Source organism: Urocitellus parryii, chromosome 8, assembly GCF_045843805.1.
Source record: "Urocitellus parryii isolate mUroPar1 chromosome 8, mUroPar1.hap1, whole genome shotgun sequence".
In the NCBI taxonomy this organism is placed as follows: Eukaryota; Metazoa; Chordata; class Mammalia; order Rodentia; family Sciuridae; genus Urocitellus; species Urocitellus parryii.
In genome coordinates, this window is record NC_135538.1 from 50,334,164 (window position 1) to 50,352,846 (window position 18,683).

The window sequence follows — 18,683 nt, forward strand, 5'->3', positions numbered from 1 at the left end:
CCACAATATTCTCTCATATTCTCTCTCTCTCTCTCTCTCTCTCTCTCTCTCTCTCTCTCTCTCTCTCTCTCTCTCTCCTCCCTCCCTCTTTCCCTCTCCCACTGCCTAGACTAGAACAGTTCAGAAACTTGAAATAGAGAGTTCCACTTTGTAAGTTGGGTTTGGGTGTTATGAGTTACAAGTTGAGGCTTTGGAACATGTCTATTCAAACTCACAAAAGTGCATGTGTCCTTCATGCTCTGAGTGGGTCTGTTAGACTCATCTGGGACTGTAGCAACACATCAGTGATTTTATTTATTGTTATTATTATTAATGCTTTTTTTATGTCCCAGTGGTCATTTTTGTCAAGCCACAGTTCTTAATGTATGTGCCCCGTCACTGCCTTCCTGCTCCTCTACTCTTGGGACAAGGGGAACATAACATTTTTCCTCTCAGGACTTAACTTTTTGACTAAAATTAAACAAAAGGTCTGTACAGAGAGGAGTGAAGGGTTAAGTGGGAGGTAATGGGCCATCAAAGAAGTTGTTAGGAAACTACAGAGCAGATATCTTAAATAGAAATAAACCATTATATTCCAGAAGCAAGACTAAATCAAGTCCCATCCCTGAAGTTAAAATGATCAATATATTCCATTGGTAATATGCTATATATTCAAATTATAGTTGCCACTTGAATACCTTACAATAGCTTTTAAGTTGAAAACATAACCAAAGCATGGAAATTTGGTGAAAGAGAATGACTCCAGAGTAAATGATTTAAGAGCCCCCTGAGCTCAGACAGACAACAGTATGTCCAGTGCGTGGGAGATACTTAATAGGAGGAAAATGAAGTCACCTAAGTTCATGGGAAAGGAAAGAGCAATTGGCCTAACAAAACACACACATACACACACACACCATATCCTATATCTATGGTTACAGTAACCATTCAACTAAAATAGTTGAGTGGAGTGAAGCTATTTCTAACATCACTGAAGTCTGTACTGTTGCTCTTAATTCTACCAATTGTTAACATAACTGTAGTTATTAATTATTGATTTAAAAAAATAAAAAGATGCATGAAGATGATCCAGAGTAAGCCCTACTCACAACCCCCACCACTTAGGAGGAGAGTAGATACAGCCCTTACACCCAGTTCTTGTTCTGGTGCAAAACATAACCTCCCTGAGAAGGAGAAGGACATGGCTTTTGGTCAGCTTCACTCCTAGACACTTGGGAGAGGCTAGACCAGGAGAGACTCCACACAATGGGACAACATTGCTTCTCTGCAGTCTTGGAATTAATCCTGGTGAAGCTTTATCTTCACCTGTTGCTTTGAGCATGGAAAGTCCCTGAATGAAACGCTTGACTAGGATTGGCAGATAGAACACAACATGCCCAATTAAATTTGAATTCCAGATAAACAATGGATAAATTTGGGGTCATATCCCAAATATTGCACAGGACATATGTATATTAAAATGTTTTCACTGTTTATGTGAAATTCAAATTTATCTAGGAATCTTTTTTCCTAATAAATCTAATATAACTTTTTGTAACTCTCATTCCATAAAATATTAAGAAAATAATTATTTTGAGTATTAGAGTACCTTAAAATTAATGTTGGACAGGGGTGTAGTTCAGTGGTAGAGTGCTTGCCTAGCATGCATGAGGCCCTGGGTTCAAACAAAAATAATTAATTAATTAAATGTTGAGACAGCAATTTCATAATGCTCATGTGTTACACAAAATAATAAATAGGAAAGTAGCCCAACAAATTGTTTTAGATTTCAGGCTGTTAGACTGATGGTCCCAAGTTTAAATCTCAAACTCCTTGACCTTGGGCAAATTATAGTTGCTCAAAATGCATATCAAGAAACTGATTGAGGCTTAGAGAAATTATTGATATCTACTTTATATCTCATATTTATTATAATGAAGTTATATAAAATATAGACAGAATGCTTAACTGGTGCCTGATATGCTATAAATATTTTATACTTGCTAAGAGTTATTATAAAAATACATAGATGATTAGATTAAATGAAATCCTTGTTTGGGAATATTTCTTAGAACTTTATTTCTATGGTATTATTTTTCTTAATACTATTTATTAATATTATGTGTATGTAATATATAATGTCTTCCTTTGTTGTATCCTTCCAATTAGAAAGAATGTCCCATAGTATGTTAAATATGTAACATTATCAGAGTCTAGTAGGTTCAAAATGCCAATTGAGGCCTTTGGTTTAAGCAAAAAAACAAAAAAGATATTAGTCATTCCCAGAAGGTCAAAGTATATGGTGTAGAAAGGGTGGGATCGAAGTAATTATGTTCCCAGTGCATAGTTTCACATAATGCCTCCGGTTAGCCTGTGGTCCCAAGGCGATTCTCGGCGCCCCACCATTAGGTTTCCCATGCTCTTTATAACCAGTAAGCAGATCTTAAACCAAATACATTTTGGAGACTTAATGACATGTCATAACCACTTCACTGGATTGCATCAGGGGATTGTGTGTGTGTGTGTGTGTGTGTGCGTGTGTGTGTGTGTAGAGAGAGAGAGAGAGAGAGAGAGAGAGAGAACATGGACAAGGAAGAACTTCAAAATTCAGATGGGAAGGTATTCTAAAAATGCATTCTCTTTATTTGAATTGAATTTTTATGAATGGTTATTCCTCAAATCTCCTTCAAAGGGAAGAAAGAAAATAACTAAAGGGAGCATGGAGCCATGGGAGGTGCTTGTGCTTGGCTGAAGGCCTTCCTGAGCTCCTTCCCAGCACCTCCACAGTGGGGCTGTGTCTGCTCCATCCCTGGGTGCTTGGCCCAAGGCAGGGACTTTGGCACACTGTGGCACTCACTGTGAGTTGGGGAGCAAATGTATGAAAACTGCACAGGGTGGAGAGTGCTGGCTGACCAAGAAGAGGAAGGCCCCTCCTTTTTTTTTTTTTTTTTTAATAGACCAAGCTTCCCCCAGGATGGAAAGAATCTGAAAAAAAGGCACACTCATAGGTAACTCTGTACTAGTTGTGGGGAGGATTTTTCCAAATTCTGCTTTAAAAGAAATTCACTGAATCATTGTTGATGAATTTATGGTGAAAGCAGTAATTTTCTCTAGATGAGGGTGGGCAAAGGGGAGACTAGGTAGTTCCTAAAAGAATATTCAATATTGTAATATTTCACATTGTTTTAAAATGTCTATTCTTTTTGTCCTGCACATGGAAGCAAGTAAAACTATACAAAATTCTCCTTAATCAATATAGAAATGCAAAAGAATTTGAGGGGCTCCAGAAATAGAGATGAAAACATCCCTCAAGAAGATTACTGGAGTATTCTTGGGTAGAGTGAGATTCTTGTCAATCAAAAAGAAGCAGGAGTTAAACAAGGTTAGGAACACTGGGTTAGAGACTGACATTCTGTGACTGGAAAAGAAGCCACACAGAGACACTGAGAAATAGAGACAATGAGGACCAGGTGCTGTTCCTGGTTTTGATAATAATGAAAAGGGAAGCACTTAACAATTGTTAATCCAAGAGGGGAAAAACAGGACCTTATCTCCTAGTAACTTGACTGGATTTTGCTGTTGTCATTTTTGTTGTGTTAACTTCCTTCCAAAAAAAAAAAAAAAAAAAAAAATCATTGCTCCATGAGTTCTGTTTCTTCCCAGCCCTAGACAAATGAGGAGCTTGCTTAAAAGATGCTCTATCAAGGAGAGTAATTCCAAAGGACTTTCCTTCTCAATTCTTTTCATTGTTGTTATGGGATCCCATCCAGAACACATTGTTAGGCACCCTGCAATTAAAGGATTGCAAAAGATTTATTAAAAGACAGTTATGTCTCTTTCACTACCTGCTTTTGTTTTTCTTATCTTGGCCCTTTACTTTGTAAAAGATCTCATAAGACTACTGTAAGACCTCCAGTCACTAGCCAAGACCATCATCCTGTACGGCTATTCCAAAAATTTAGTTAGGTAAATTGAATTCCCTACATACAAACATTATTTCATTCACTTAATTATTCACACAAAAAAACACATTTGGAGTTTACCATGCAGAGCAAGAAAATAGGCACCAGCAGGGATAGAAAGAGAGCAGGGTCTCTCTCATTACTCTCAAAGGGTAAGCAATCCAAGAGAGGAAAATATATGCAAAGCAGAATGAACCCATGTTCTATGGCAGGGGCTACTAGCAAGTGCTGTAGAGGTAATGTAGACGGAGTGTTATTCCTGAGCTACTCAAGTAGGTCACAATAATCTATTCATCAAACACCAAAGAAGCTTTTAAAAAACTTATTTTAGAAGAGTTGAAATATCATAGTGGTGGGATAGCTAACACTCATTGAATACTTGCCACATGCCAGACATTTGTCCAAAACTTTCCACAGTTTTTCCCTTGTACCTTCCTGAAAAAATCAGTGGGAGTATCTTTATCTCATTACACACTGGGAAACAGACACATAGTGCAGATGTCTAGGCCCTGTGCTTAGTAAGTAGCACAATGAGGAAAAAGTTTATAAAAGCAGTTGACTGTCCAGAAATATGTAGGAGAAGGTGATTGAGTAAGTAGAAGTATCTGTGAGGATAATTTTAGCAAAATTAAAATTTTTAAATTTTTTAAAATTTTCTAAAATAAATAGAAAATGCCATTCAGACAACATTTATGCAGTGCTTGCTAGAAGAGTAGCAAAAGCTGTAAAAAATTAGTTGAGGATTACCAAAGATTTGAGATAGCTCCCCTTCCTGAATAATCTAATAGCTATTTATTTATTTCTATTTGTTCATTTCTCTATTTATTTATTTATTTTGTAGTGCTGGAGATTGAACCCAGGGCCTCACATGCTAGCTAGTGCTCTCTCACCTACCTACATTTCCAGCTCATAGCTATTTTTTAAACTACTCATTAAAAAAAAAAAAAAAAAAAAAACCTGACAGTTGTTGATGTCTACTATGTCCCATGAACATAGGTGTAGGAGATAACTGATGTTTGGAGATGGTAAGTACCTTGCCCGAGCTTCAGGATTCCATTCTCTTTCCCAATACGCCACAGTGTCTCCCTGGCTCTCTTTTTAAGTACAGCAGCACCCTGCATCCTATGTTCCCTTTTAAACATATGTCTTCCCCATGATGTTAAGGTCCTCATTAGCAGTTCTTGATTTAGGGCAATAGGTAAAGGACTCAAAAGAGTACTACCTATAGGAATACAAGATCTGTCTTATAGACTTTATTATTTTAAATACTAGAAAATAGAGAATCTTGTTCCCGATAATTCCAGAGTTCCCTGATTTAATCAGAGGGTTTTTTTTTTAACACATAAAGACATTTATAACGTAAGTTTTATGATTTTCACGATTGTTCAGTATACTGTTCAGTGGCACCAAGTACATTGATATTATGCACACTACCACCATCCATCTTTAGAATTTTTCATGTTTCCAAACTAAAACTCATTAAATAATAACTCCATATTTAGCCTCCCCTCCGGCAAACACCATTCTGCTTCCTGCCTCTGGTACCATTCTGCTTTCTGCCTACTCAAGGTACTTATTATAGAAAGAATCACAGAGTATTTGTCCTTTTGTGCTGGCTTATTTCACTTAGAATAGGTCTTCAAACTCATCCATATTGGAACTTGTGTCAGATTTCATTTTTCAGAGCTGTTGTTTATCCATTCTTCCATCATTGGATATTTGGGTTATTTCTACCTTTTGATTGTTGTGAACAATGCAGCTATGAATTTTGGTATACAAATATCTGTTTGAGTCTTACTTCAGTGATTTTGGGATATATTCAGAAATGAAATTGCTGGATCCTGTAGTACAAAGGAATTTTTGAAATTCAGATACCTACAGATGCCAGGCAAAAAAATAACTTGGTGGAACTAGCTCAGTGAAAGAAATACATCCAAAGAGTGAGGAACCCCTGAGTCACAGGATATAGAGGGGTAGCCACCTCTCAGCATTGCCAGGTTTTCTTGGTTTGCTTTTTGTTTTTTTGGTGTGTTTTTTTTTTTTTCCCCCAAGAGAAGACAGTATTTGGATTCCTAAGTGAAACTGCTGAGTCAGTTTAAAAAAAAAAAAAAAATACCCTGTAGGCTTAGATCAGTATCTAAAGATCAGATTCAGCCCGAGGGCTATTTATTTGCAGTCTCTGTTTTGCAGTATTTGGAATTCACCTTTCATCAGAGGCAGATCATGGGCTTGTGACCAGATGAATGTGGTCAGATGCATGCATCCAGCTCCAGGACTTTCTAGCCAATTGACTTTAGGCAAATTAGTTCATCTTTGAAAGGCTCAGTTCTTTTGATTGTAAAGTAAATAGAAATGTATTTGCATTGCAAGATTGTCATGAAATTTAAAAATGAAGTAGCATATAAACTGCCTGACACAAAGTTAGCCCTTAGTTCTCTCCTCTGTCCCTCCTTCCACTCCCTCTTCCCTTCACTCTTTTTATCTATCCACAGGTAAAGCTATGTAATATCTTGTTAAAAGTATATTGCTATATAAATCTTTGTTTATGCTCCAAATTTGGTTGCATTCAACTTTTGCTTACAATTTTGCTGGTTATGCAACCCTGGAGAAGAATGCAACTACCGTTCAGCTTTTATAATCGTTCTCTTTAATGACTCTTTAAACAATCTTTCCCCAGAAATATAGGGTGATCTGTACAGTTGGGAGAAATGAATGGATTTGTCTAAATCCCTAGAAAAGCTAAACAACCAAACAAACAAAAACTCCAACATCATTGATACGACAAAGACAAAAACCTTTCTTTTATTTTTATACAAATCCTCAACTCTGACATATCATAGTTTTGTACGGTAAACAATTACCCAAACCCTCCCCTATTTTATGGTTTTTCCCCTGCTTTAGTAACCATATAAATATGATGGCCACACATAATTTTGAAACATTTGATTGGTTAGAAACTATTAAATTCAGATTTCCAGTATATGCTTTGAGTTTCAGGATTTGGCATTTTCAAACAGTTATTTTTCTAAAATAAGTAAATCTGCTAGTTCACCGAGATATAGTGACCATGTCGCCAAATATTTAAATATCTACTCCTGTATTTGCAAAAGAGCAGCATTCTCTGTTCAACTGTTTTTCTTTTTCACTCCTGGTGTAGTAAAGTTAAATTCTGGGAAATGGTTTACTAAAGGGAAGTTTAACCACAGATGTTTGTAATTCCAACTAAAGTTTCCCATCAAAGTCTTAATGAAATTCAGCTGCCAGCAGTTCACTCTGAATCTGAGTCTTTTTATCCCGAGAAAGTTGGGGGAAACAACATTCCCAGTGGGGAATGGTAGTGGGCAAATTTCCATAGTCAAACCCAAATTTTCTGCATAAGAGAAAAATACATAAGGAAACAAATTCACCTTTAAAATCTAGGGAAGAGATAGATGCAAAATTACTCTCTTTTCACTTTTAGGACTTTCTTAGTTTTTATGTTGTATTTTGGTGACTACTTGTGTTTACTTAAATGTAATGAAGGATCTACATTTATGACTTCATGAGAACTGGTAAGTTGGAGAAATCCCATAACATTAACAGCTGCATTAATACAAGTCTCTTAAAGATTAGAATGGTAATAATGCGGAAGCCTATAGCTAAAAGGGCCCCTAAGCCCGGTGCAAACTTTGTATATGAATATTTATTTTGAAATTAGGCTCTCCATTAGCAGGAGTGGCATGATTGTGTTAAAGGAAATCAGAGATTCTAGGGATCAGGAATGACTTCAGTAAAACCTGCCTTGAGGACATGACTACTTCACGGAATATTGCTGTCTGTAAATGCATTGCAACATGACATCTTGAGCTAAGCAGCACTATAAAGCCAAATGTCAGCTCAAAGTACTACATAATATAGACACCCACCATAGACAAGAGGATTGTCTAGTGATTCTCAGACCCAGGGGTGCTAGGCCTATAGAAAAATCTAGAATCTGATAATAGACAAATCAAAATGGCTGCAGAATGGTCAAAAATAGAGCAAAAATCCTTCCCTAAACTTGTGATCATAGCATAGCACCACAGCACAAATTTCAGGTCTCAGGCTTAAAATTGCTGGCAAGCCTGTTCTTCCATAGCAAGTTAGTCTACAGTGCCTTTTGACTTTCATGACCTGTTTCCCCTTGATGAACAGTGATACAATTGGACAAGCTGAGCATGCCCTAAGTACTACCTCTCTTCCTGCTTGAGCCCTGGAAGCAGCAGGCTGTTTTCTGTCATGCCCCAGGTCACAGGCAAGGTGCTAAATCCCTGCTATTTGAAGACAGACAGAGTCTGAATGTCTGGACATAGGTTGCTGTTTCATTGTAGTACACGAATAATTGCCTCATTCCATTGTGTTCCCTGAATATTGTTGTCTGTCATGATCAATGGCAATAGACACCCAAAACTCTACTCAGAAGAGGCAAGCTCAGAAGCCTCTACCACCACAGAATTCAACATAAGGGAGACCTGGTTGAGGGTGTTTGAAGCCTGTTTGAGAGTTAATGGAAAGTTATTATCGGATGCATAATTCTTGAACCATGAAATCAAAGGAATTGCAAAATGTTAGATATAGAAAGGAGGTTTAGATATTTAATTCTCTCATTTTTCAGAGGAAGAAACTGAATTGGGGACAGAGAGGAGGTTGGGAAACTCAGGAATAGCAGTACAAGGAACAGTGTCTTTCACTCTGGCCTTAAGAGTCTTTCCAGTTGTTTCAATGGACTTAATCATCCTTAGCATTAGAATAGAGGTTATTACATGAATATATTTTAAGAGATTTTAAAGAAGAATAATTTACCTCTACTATATTATTATTCACTTTACTCTTTGTTTTTTTCTATCTGTCCTTATGTTAGATTGTCAGTAGGAGATTCTCCACAGAATTGAGTAGAGCTGGGCTTAAGTCTGGAACTAACTCTTCTGAGCCCTGGGAGCAGGGCTGGAACTAACTCTTCTCCAACACTAATAAAAAAAAATCATATTCTAGGCCAAGGGACCTGGAAAGACCTTTCTTCTTCTGTGGCCTCAATTTCTTTAGCAAGAAAGAAAGAAAAGTTTATTTCTAGCAACAAAATTCTAACAAAGTAGATTAAAATGTGCAGGAGGGAAAGGGAAGCAGGTTTAAGGAGCAGAATCACATAGTCAAAACCATTGTCCCAACCAGAACCCCAAGATTTACAAGCCTGAGGGAAACACAGGACACTGACAGGGTTGAAGGGGTCAGAACAGACATTTTGTGGGGTACTTTTTCCTGTTTCCTACCATTTCAGAGTGTGGCAGTTGGAGATGATCTGCAGGACAGAGCATGGGTCTAGCAGTAGACATAAGTCCTTCCAAGGTGAAACACTGAGGAGGCTCCCCAGACAGTATTAGTGGCGGACACCAACATGCATACAGGTGCATCCTGGTGTGCCCAGCCAATGTCAGTGGTCTCCCACAGGGAGGTTCCTGAATACCACAACCTACCCTATCAGAATCCTTCCAAATGACCCTAAACTGAAGCTGCATTACACAAAGACAGCAAGGTATAACAATGGAAGAGAACACAGATATGGAAACATGTGTCACTACCTAATAGTTAAATGTCAAGTGGTAGGAGGGTCCAGGGAAGAATTTTCACTCAGTGAGAAAGTAAGGACAAGCAAGCAAAAGATTGTTGATTTATTATAAACATCAAATGAAATCACCATTTATATTATACACCATACATTTGTCCATGGGGTCTTAATGATGCTTTAAAGACATTTAAAAGCTTGCTCTAGATTAGGCAGAACATGACATTTGGAAGCAAACATGTTCAAGAAATTCTCTGGAAGGTGGGGGACTTGCCCTGGAGTATGAATGCCCTGATTATTTGTGGTTATGGGGAAGTGAGTCTAAAAGGTTGCTACTCAAAGTGTGGTCCATAAATAGCAGCATCAGTATCACCTGAACACGTATTAGGAATGCAGAACCCAAGGGCGAGAATCTGAATTTTTACCATATCCCAGGCTATTCATGAGTATATTAAAATATAAGAAATTCTGAGCTCTAAAAGGCTGCTGGGCTTGAATTTTGAATGGACTTAGGGGAAATTGTGAATCCAGAAATGGAAATCTCTTCTGATATATGGGGGTGGCGGGACCAAAAATATTAAGCCAAATCTTGGCCAAGTGAAATTCACAGTCTCACTCAGATACTAGACCCCAGTCCTTAAAAGACAACCTTTAGAATTATAAATAAATAAATAAATCTCAAAGCAAACTGCTGCTTCAGGACAGGCATCTGGAGGAGTTGAAGATGTAATGCTCTTCTTGAAACCATGGTCCACCCTAGCAGGAGCCTAGAAAATGTGTTATAAGAATAGACATGAAATAACATAGAGGGTTTCTGTTCCCACCTGACCCTTCCTGACATCTGAAGTGGAACTGTTGGAAAACGTCCTTGAGGGAAAGGAGGGGAGAGAAGGGGAGGGGAAGAATTTATGTGTGAAATCTGCTGGGAAATAGGGTGTTGATGAGACTCTAGGAAATGGTTGTGTTGTGATGTTTTTCTTGGAAACAAGGGAGTCATCCTGAGTCAGGATAATGAGGCTCCACGGAGTGAGGAACACAATCTGTGTCCTAGACTGGAAAGATAATGTTATAAGACATGTAAGAGCTGGTTTCCCCAAAGCGAAAATTGCCAAGGCCATTCCTCATGTGAGTACTTTGCTAGAGGAACTGGGGTGTGCATTTGAGTCAGGGTGTGTATTTCCTTCTGTATCAAGCAGTATCCCATCCTTCCTGTAGGCGCCAGGCTCCTTGGTGAAGTCTTATCCCTAAGAGATTACTATTTTATTGTGGCCTTAAAGGACAGTGATACTTCAACCCAGACAGCTAACTGGCTGATTTCTATTATCCTTTTACCTTTAATTATTAAACATTTGATTAGCACCTCTTATGTCTTGGTGGTGTTTTAAGTAATTTATGTGTATTAGTAATTTATTTATTCCTCATAACTACCTTATTAAAAATCATTCATATTACCCCATCTTACAGACAAGGAAACTGAGTCATATAGCAGTTGAGTAACTTACTTTAAGCCAGTTCAATCTTGCTCCAAAGTTTAACCTGCTCTCTATAATGCCTCTAACATCTGCTTCTAAATCTTAGCAATAGCTCAGCTAATGATGGTCCCCAGTAACATTCAGGAATGCTGCATTGGGCTTGGCAATTGATAAATCTGTAAAGAACATTTGAATTAGTGGTATGTTTAGGCTTTGACTTTTTTTTTTTGAAGTGATAGAGTTATGGAGCAAATGGACTATATCATCTTGGTAACCATGGGAAATTCTTCTCTCAGACATAAGAGAAACAAAAGTTGACATATTTCTGAATATATATAAATACACACATACAGTCATATGTATGTGTGTGTGTGTGTGTGTGTGTGTATATATATATATATATATATATATATATATATATATACACATGCATATATTCATGAATCTCCATCTTTGCTGAGGGTTGTTTTTTTCCACTGGAGTCCTGATTTCATTTTGTAGACCTACAACTTAGAAGAACTTAAAAAGGATGAGAAAAGAGTCTGACCTGTAGTAAAAATGGGACCTGAAGGGAAATGATTAGACAAAGTATGTCAATCACAGGAAAATGGATTTAAGGCTTAGGAGCAGTTTACCTTTTAATATTTTTCACTACAAATGAAAAAAAAAGGGAATTTTAGCAAGAGAAAGGATTTAAGTCATACCTAAGAGAAACACGGGCTTTTAATAATTTCCTAAAAATGGTCAAGCAATGAATAAAACAAGTTGCTTAAATAAGTGAGTTATTCACTCAGCACATAAGGAATAATAACCTAGTGCTAAAAGGCATCATTCAAAGCACCAATGATTCCGTGTAGGACAGAGTAGCCTCTGCCCTCCTGGACTAGGAGAATGGCTGTGGCAGTACTCACTGGTGAAGTCCATTGTAACCAGAAGAGGGGAATGTAAGAGAGTAGTGGTCCCCAAAACATTTTGTGCCCATGGATTTCTACTATCTGTCATCTACCTCTAGCCTTGTATTTTGTAATAGTTCGCCCATTGCATTAGTCTGCTAGGGCTTCCATAACAAACACTTAGACTGGGTGGCTTATGCAATGGGACAGTATTTTTTATTTTTTATTTTATTATTTGTTTATTTATTTGTTTGTTGGGTTTTGCTGTTCTAGAGGATAGAAGTCCAGTGTCAGCTGGTGAGGGCTCTCTTCCTGACTGACAGATGGCTACCTGTCACTAGGTCTCCACATTGCCTTTCTTCTATGTACATACACAGAGGTCTCTGTTGTTTCTTCTTCTTCTTTTAAGACATCAGTTCTGTTGATTAAGACTTACCCATATGATTTCAGTTAACATTTATTACCTCTTCACAGGTCTTATTTCCAAATACTGTCACCCTGGGGGTTAAAGCTTTAACATGAATTTTAAGAGAATAGAGTTCAGCCCATAATATTTACCAAATGAAATGTTAAGTAATATCTCATTTTTAATGAGGCAAAATAATTTTATAACTACAAAGGGAGTTTCTTATGGAATAATTAGTGTCATTACCCTATTTTAACTTTAGCCCAAACTAAAAATTTAGCATTTCATATTATTTATACATGTTTTATTTTAATTGAATATTTTGGAGTATGGAAAATAGTACCCATGCCTTGTATTGCTACCTTGTTTTCCCTACATGTCCAAGGACACATGATGGATAAGTATTTATATCTTCACTCTCATATTTAACAAAAAGTACCTACAAAAGATGAATAAAACACAAAAAGACCAAACAAGCACACTAGTAATATAATACAAGTAAATTGTTGTGTTATAAAAATTCTTAGATGTTTAGAAAAAGCATTTGTTTCTGGTGGGAGTTTCCCAGTAACTTCATGAAAGAGGTGGCTCTTGAGTTCAATCGTAAACATTGAGGAAGAGAATATAGGCTGAGGGGATAAACTGGATTAAAAAAAGAAACAGGGTTTCTTCTAGGAAGGGAAATATTCCCAGTTTTGTTGGACTGGACAACACTGAAGATTTCAGAGCAGAAGAAAGGGAAACACAATAAAAATTGTCTTTGTCAACATTAATCTGGAAACAGGTAACTGGATGGGTGGTCTGATAGGCAGCAGAGAACCTGGAATCAGGATAACCCATGTTGTTCATTGGTACCTGTCCAGGGAAGAGTCAGAAGGACCTGGATTTGTATGGTGTTCATGGTCTGGAAAGGAGAAAACCTTGGATCATTGCCAAGGTTCTATCAAGATGGACTGTCACATGTATGGAGAACAAGATGAGGGAGAAGATGCTCCTGATGTTTATAGAAATGTATTAAATCATGGGGAATATGTGCAGGGACCTTTTAATTTTAAAAGGCCTACTAGATCCATAGCTTTTAAGCAAGGCAACATAGAAATGCCTTGGACACAACATGAGCTGAGACAGCATGAGCATCAGAAGTTTAGGGTCCTGTCTCTTTCAACCACAGCATCTTCTTTTTTAACTGAGTTATAGATAAATTCCATATAGAATTTCACTGGTTTAAAAAAAAAAAGTTTGTTTGCTATTAAAAAAAAATTGCAAACCACTGTACTGAAGCCTCCCAAATAGATATTCTAAATCATGGCAAGTCTTCAAAATATTATCCAAAATCTTATTCAAATCAGCTCATTCATCCCAACAGCACCTATACCTGCCTCCAGCCAGTATGTGTTGCTGTCTGCAGGAAACTGTTGATGTTCTGAGCACCTCTGTAACAGTTCCAAACATGAGCTAAAATCTTCAAACAATTGGTGCTCTCCTGAGAGATATTTTTATGCTTCCTGTTCCTTGTCTGATGATATTTTTGGCTCCTTCCTAGGAAATTCCACTTTTGTCTCAGTCATTACCTGGGAGTGTGAGGAAAACAACACAAAACTTTTGGAGAAAGGATAGGATGGTAGTAGACAGGCAAGTTAACCACTATCTTTTGATCTGTGTAGGAATGGACAGATGTTTGTGTAACTTTTATTTTTCTATATCAATTATTCCATCCCAATGAATATCATCTTATCTTAAAATGTAAACTATATTTTAATATAAACCAGGTACATCTAACCTCTACTGAGAGCTAAAAAGACAGCCCTCAGGCTTATTTTCTTCTCCCTCAGTATACCATCTATAGTCCAAAAGCCATTTCTGTGATATCTAAAAGCCAAATTGCTTCCATTATAAATGTTATGTCAGAGAAAATAAAATTTTAAAACTTTATTTTTTTATTTAAATAAAAAAGTGAATCAATAAATATTTTACAGTCATGAAAGCAAGCTATAGTTTTTTCCCCTTGTTTTTTTTTCTTTTTTTACTTTTTTTGGGGGGAGGGCCTTATAACATATTCAAGTTCTCTAGGGAGAACTAATCAAATGGATTAAGAAAGCTTTCTATAACTCTTTCAACCTATTACTTGAAGATTTCAGCTTTTTACAAAGTTATTGTATTAGACAAATGTTATTTTGACCACCAAACATTGGAATTTTCAATTATTATAAGTCAGTTAAAAAATATTATCAATATTTCAAGGTTTACAAAGTGTTTTCTTACATATTTCCATCTTTAATCTTCATAACCATTTTATAAACCAGATAGTCATGATTATGAATCTAACATGTGAAAGCATAGAGATGTTAAGTGATTTGTCCAAAGTCTCCTAGCATGTAACCTTATTGAGTCAGCAGGAAGTTTCATACACCTATAGATTATTAGGATAGGAAAAGCCTAGATACCATTGTGCTGCTAAGATCACTGAAGAGGAGGAATCTAGCGCTAGAATTTGGTCACTTCCCCAAGATCCCACAGAGGGTTTCTAAACCTGGAACCACACCCAAGTTTCCTGGCTTTGGGGGAAGGCCTCTTGGCCTACTGCATCCCAGAGCCAGGATGCAAGGAAAAATGTGGATGAGTAACACCTGAAGATATGTATGTTGGGACATTAAATGAGCTGTATCATGTTTACCTTCTGTAGCCATCTGTGTCTTAGAAGTAAGTAATTATTTACTAAAACTTTAAAATTTCTCTTGGTTTTGGATAATTATACTTACCTCAATTTTGAATTCAGTTTATAACTACATCATTCATCCCTTTTCTTTCATTTTGGGGGATTTTTGCCTTGTCTTCATAAGGCCATCAGCCCCCTAAACAATGCTCTCTACACGTATTCTGAGAAAGTAAGCATTCAAGAGCTATTGCTTTTCAGACTTGAGAATTTCCGGCTGGAGTTTTCTGATGGTCTCAGAAAAATAAACAGAACATCCTTGATCTTAAAAGGAAAAAAGATCTATTTCAAAAATGAACAATAAACCTTTTGTTTCAAAACAATTGAAGAATTAAGTTTTAATATTCTCAGACCACATCATGTCTGGTATTCCCCCTGTACACAGCCATCAGTCAGGTCTCCACATGACTTCAAGAAACTTCTCTCTAACATAGAAAAACTGTTGAAACATGATAAATTAATGAAGAAAACGAAATGTATGATAGCACCAAAGTGGTTTGCTCTGGCACTTGTACCCCCACTATGACCTTCTTGACCTGTTTTATAACAATTTCAGCATCCTCACCTTACTTAAGAGAACTTTTCCATTGTGGATTGTAAAGCCAAGTACCCTGGTCTTCTAACAGCAAGGAAATATGTCAAGCTTGTTTCCCAAAAGAAAAATTCCCAGTTCACAACAGAATTATAGAATTATATATGATATAATCCAGGGATTTGGCCCAGGAACACCATCTGCTCAGATGTACATTGAACTTAATAGATGACAAAGAGTTAAAGGTATTTCAGGGGATTGGGGCAGTCCACACATGATCCAACCAAGTTTGATACCAAACAGAAAGGTATTTGGAAAGCAGGGCAGCTCTAAATGACTGCTTGCTCCATTGTTCACTTTCAATGTGGTAGACATTGTCATCCCTTGTTCTCTCCCCAGTCTGAAAATCCTCAGTATGTGAAGGTAATACTACATTTAGATGATACTAATATCATGGTAAGGTCAGGGAATCATCTTTATGAGGGGAGGATAATACTCTGTATAAGGTGCTTAAAACCTCTGGGTTTTTACTAAAGGGCTAGGCTCTCCCTAATCTCAAAAAGTATTTGTGGTTACTTTGGCAGATGAAACACATTTTTCCTGTATCTGTGTTCTTGGACATGCAGTGTTTATCAAAATGTTCAGTGTAAATAACCAATTTTGGTTTTTGATTCTTTTTATTTTTCCTGTAGGACATCTCTTTGTTTGCTCTTCCATTTAATTATTTTAAAAGCTACATTGTGGGCTCATTTTTTTTAGATATAATACATTGTATCTTCATCTCAGATTATCTAAACTATTCTGGCTTTTGTTTGACTATGATCTCTTTGTTTAAACCTTGAGCAGAAAGTCATATTCATCCAGAAAATGTGCTTCTTCCTCAAAGTCATAATTCAGCATGAATTTCCTTTGTATTTAATCATCTAAGAAATCTGTAAGTTTCAAAAAAGGAGAAAACTGGAAATGTAGATAAAGCTTTAAATGAAAACAATTATTTGCTTTATTGTTACTCAGATATGGGGCTATTGACTGTCGAGTATTGAAAACCAAGTGTACCAGGATCTTTTATATACTTCCTGATAGGCTCTAAGTTAGTGAAACGATACTCAGAGAGACACAAAAACAAGTACTTTCTCCATTTCCTTGCTTATCTCAGTTTGAGTAAATATATTAGATAACATAATGGAAGAAGATAAAATCTCTTTTTATAATTAAATAATATTGTCCTTATTTATAAGTTGTAACTTGAAAAAGAATATTAAAATTCCTAAATTTCAAGCCACATAAGAGTAACTCGTGGGATTCTGGTGACCACAAAGAATTAAAGAGGCCTCCAAATACATCTGACACTTATTTTAGGGATTGGGTTATGCCTCCAATATTATCTATAATGTATGCAGAAAGAGTAGTTTGACCATGAGAGTATACTGTCAGCCAGAAAATCACTGAAGATGTCACACAAATTTAACTGCTAGTATTAAATTAATCTTTCCAAAGAAAGTTCTGGCAACTAGAAAGAAGTAAGTCCATCTGCTATCTTTCTTGAGGTAGATTATCAAAAGTGAAAGATGCCCACTTCAAGCATTGGAACAACAAACAGAACATGAGTTTAAGCCTCCCTACCTTAAAATGTATAATTAAAACCATTTTACATTTAAAATGTAAAACTAAAATCCTATGATTCCCAGTGTTTCAGCTTCAGCTTTCTTTCTTCCAGAAAACCCTGCACAAATGCTTCCTCCTCCAAAGGATTATTCTTAACTCCCTCCACCCCGTTCCATGTTGATAATAATCTCTCCCTCCTCTTTACTCTCTCAGCATTTCTCTGTACCTCTCAATATACTGTGATTCTTACTACTTTCTTACATATATTACAGTAAGTGACAAAAACAGAACTTACATGCCCCCCACTGAACTTTTGCAGGCCAGTGGGGTATGATTCATCTTCTGATTCCCCACATTGCCTGTCCAAGTGGTCTCAGTAAAATTGGTGCTCAAAACCCTTGTTTATGCATTCCTCAGTTATTTGTTGAATGCCTGCTTTGCCAAGGCCTAAGCTGGTCCCTGAGTAAACAGAGGTACATGAAACAGAAAGATGAAATGAATAAATGACCATACTAAATACCCAAAGCCAAACAGTGCCTAGTTTTCTGCTTGTGGCAATGCATATTCTGATATAGTTCTGTCTCATAATTCTAATGAAGGAGTCCACATTCAGCTTGACATCAACAGTGAACCATGAAGTCCCTAAACTGCTCATTCCAGAAGCTCCATGCTGCAGGCGAGAATGCCTTTTAAGCTAAAAGCTTTGTCTTTCCCACTGTATATGGAAAAATTGACTATGCACTTTCATGGAGAAGGTCTAGTTAAGAAATGTTTATATTGGAACAAACCCCATCTCTAAATCTGGGTTTGTTACTGAATGGTATTTTGTTTCCTTGGATTAGGGAAGGGGTCTGGAAACATCTGTAACTAAAGTATTGTTTTAAAATCAGCAAATTTTTTTTTCTTCAAATGACAGATAACAGAATTGCTTTAAATCAGACACTCTTAGCCTTCCCCATCCATTTCCTGTCATAAATGTGTATTATCGTGTTGTTATTAAAAAGGCAGCGTGTAGATTTGAAGTACTCTGGGCCTTGCCCATCCCCTTTTAAGTCACTTTATTTTCATTTTAGTTTGTATACCTCACCTTCACTTTTATGAACATGCTATCACATAATAATTGGATCACAGCAGTTATTTGGGGGCAAAATTTTAAAGCTACAAACAGTTGATAGATTACAAAATGATTCTGAGTCTATCCCCCAGAATTTTGACTAGGAAAAAAATGTGCATATACAAATGAGAACTTAAATTTTTACACTGATATCTAAAATATTTTAAATGGTATTTCATAAAAATTTCAAAATGAAACCTTTGGACAGGGAAATTGAGGAGAAACATCTTAGGACATACCCTTGAATAGCAAGAAAAGATGTAAATTCTGTACTGAATTTTAATAGTTAATTCTAATATCTGAAAATAATAGAAAAAAATAAGAATAGCTCATGATATTGTATTTAAAACTTTATGAGAAAAGATTTATCGCTTGTTGGGAAAGCTTTGGTTTTGTATTGTTGTGTTTTGTTTTGTTTTTCAAGAGCTC

General features: G+C 36.6%; 1 protein-coding gene across 2 annotated transcripts in view; it reads left to right on the plus strand.

Moving 5' to 3' along the window:
* Positions 1–18,683, plus strand: part of Lama4 (laminin subunit alpha 4) — a 135,171-nt gene that overhangs the window by 627 nt on the left and 115,861 nt on the right. The gene's annotated exons all lie outside the window — the stretch shown is intronic.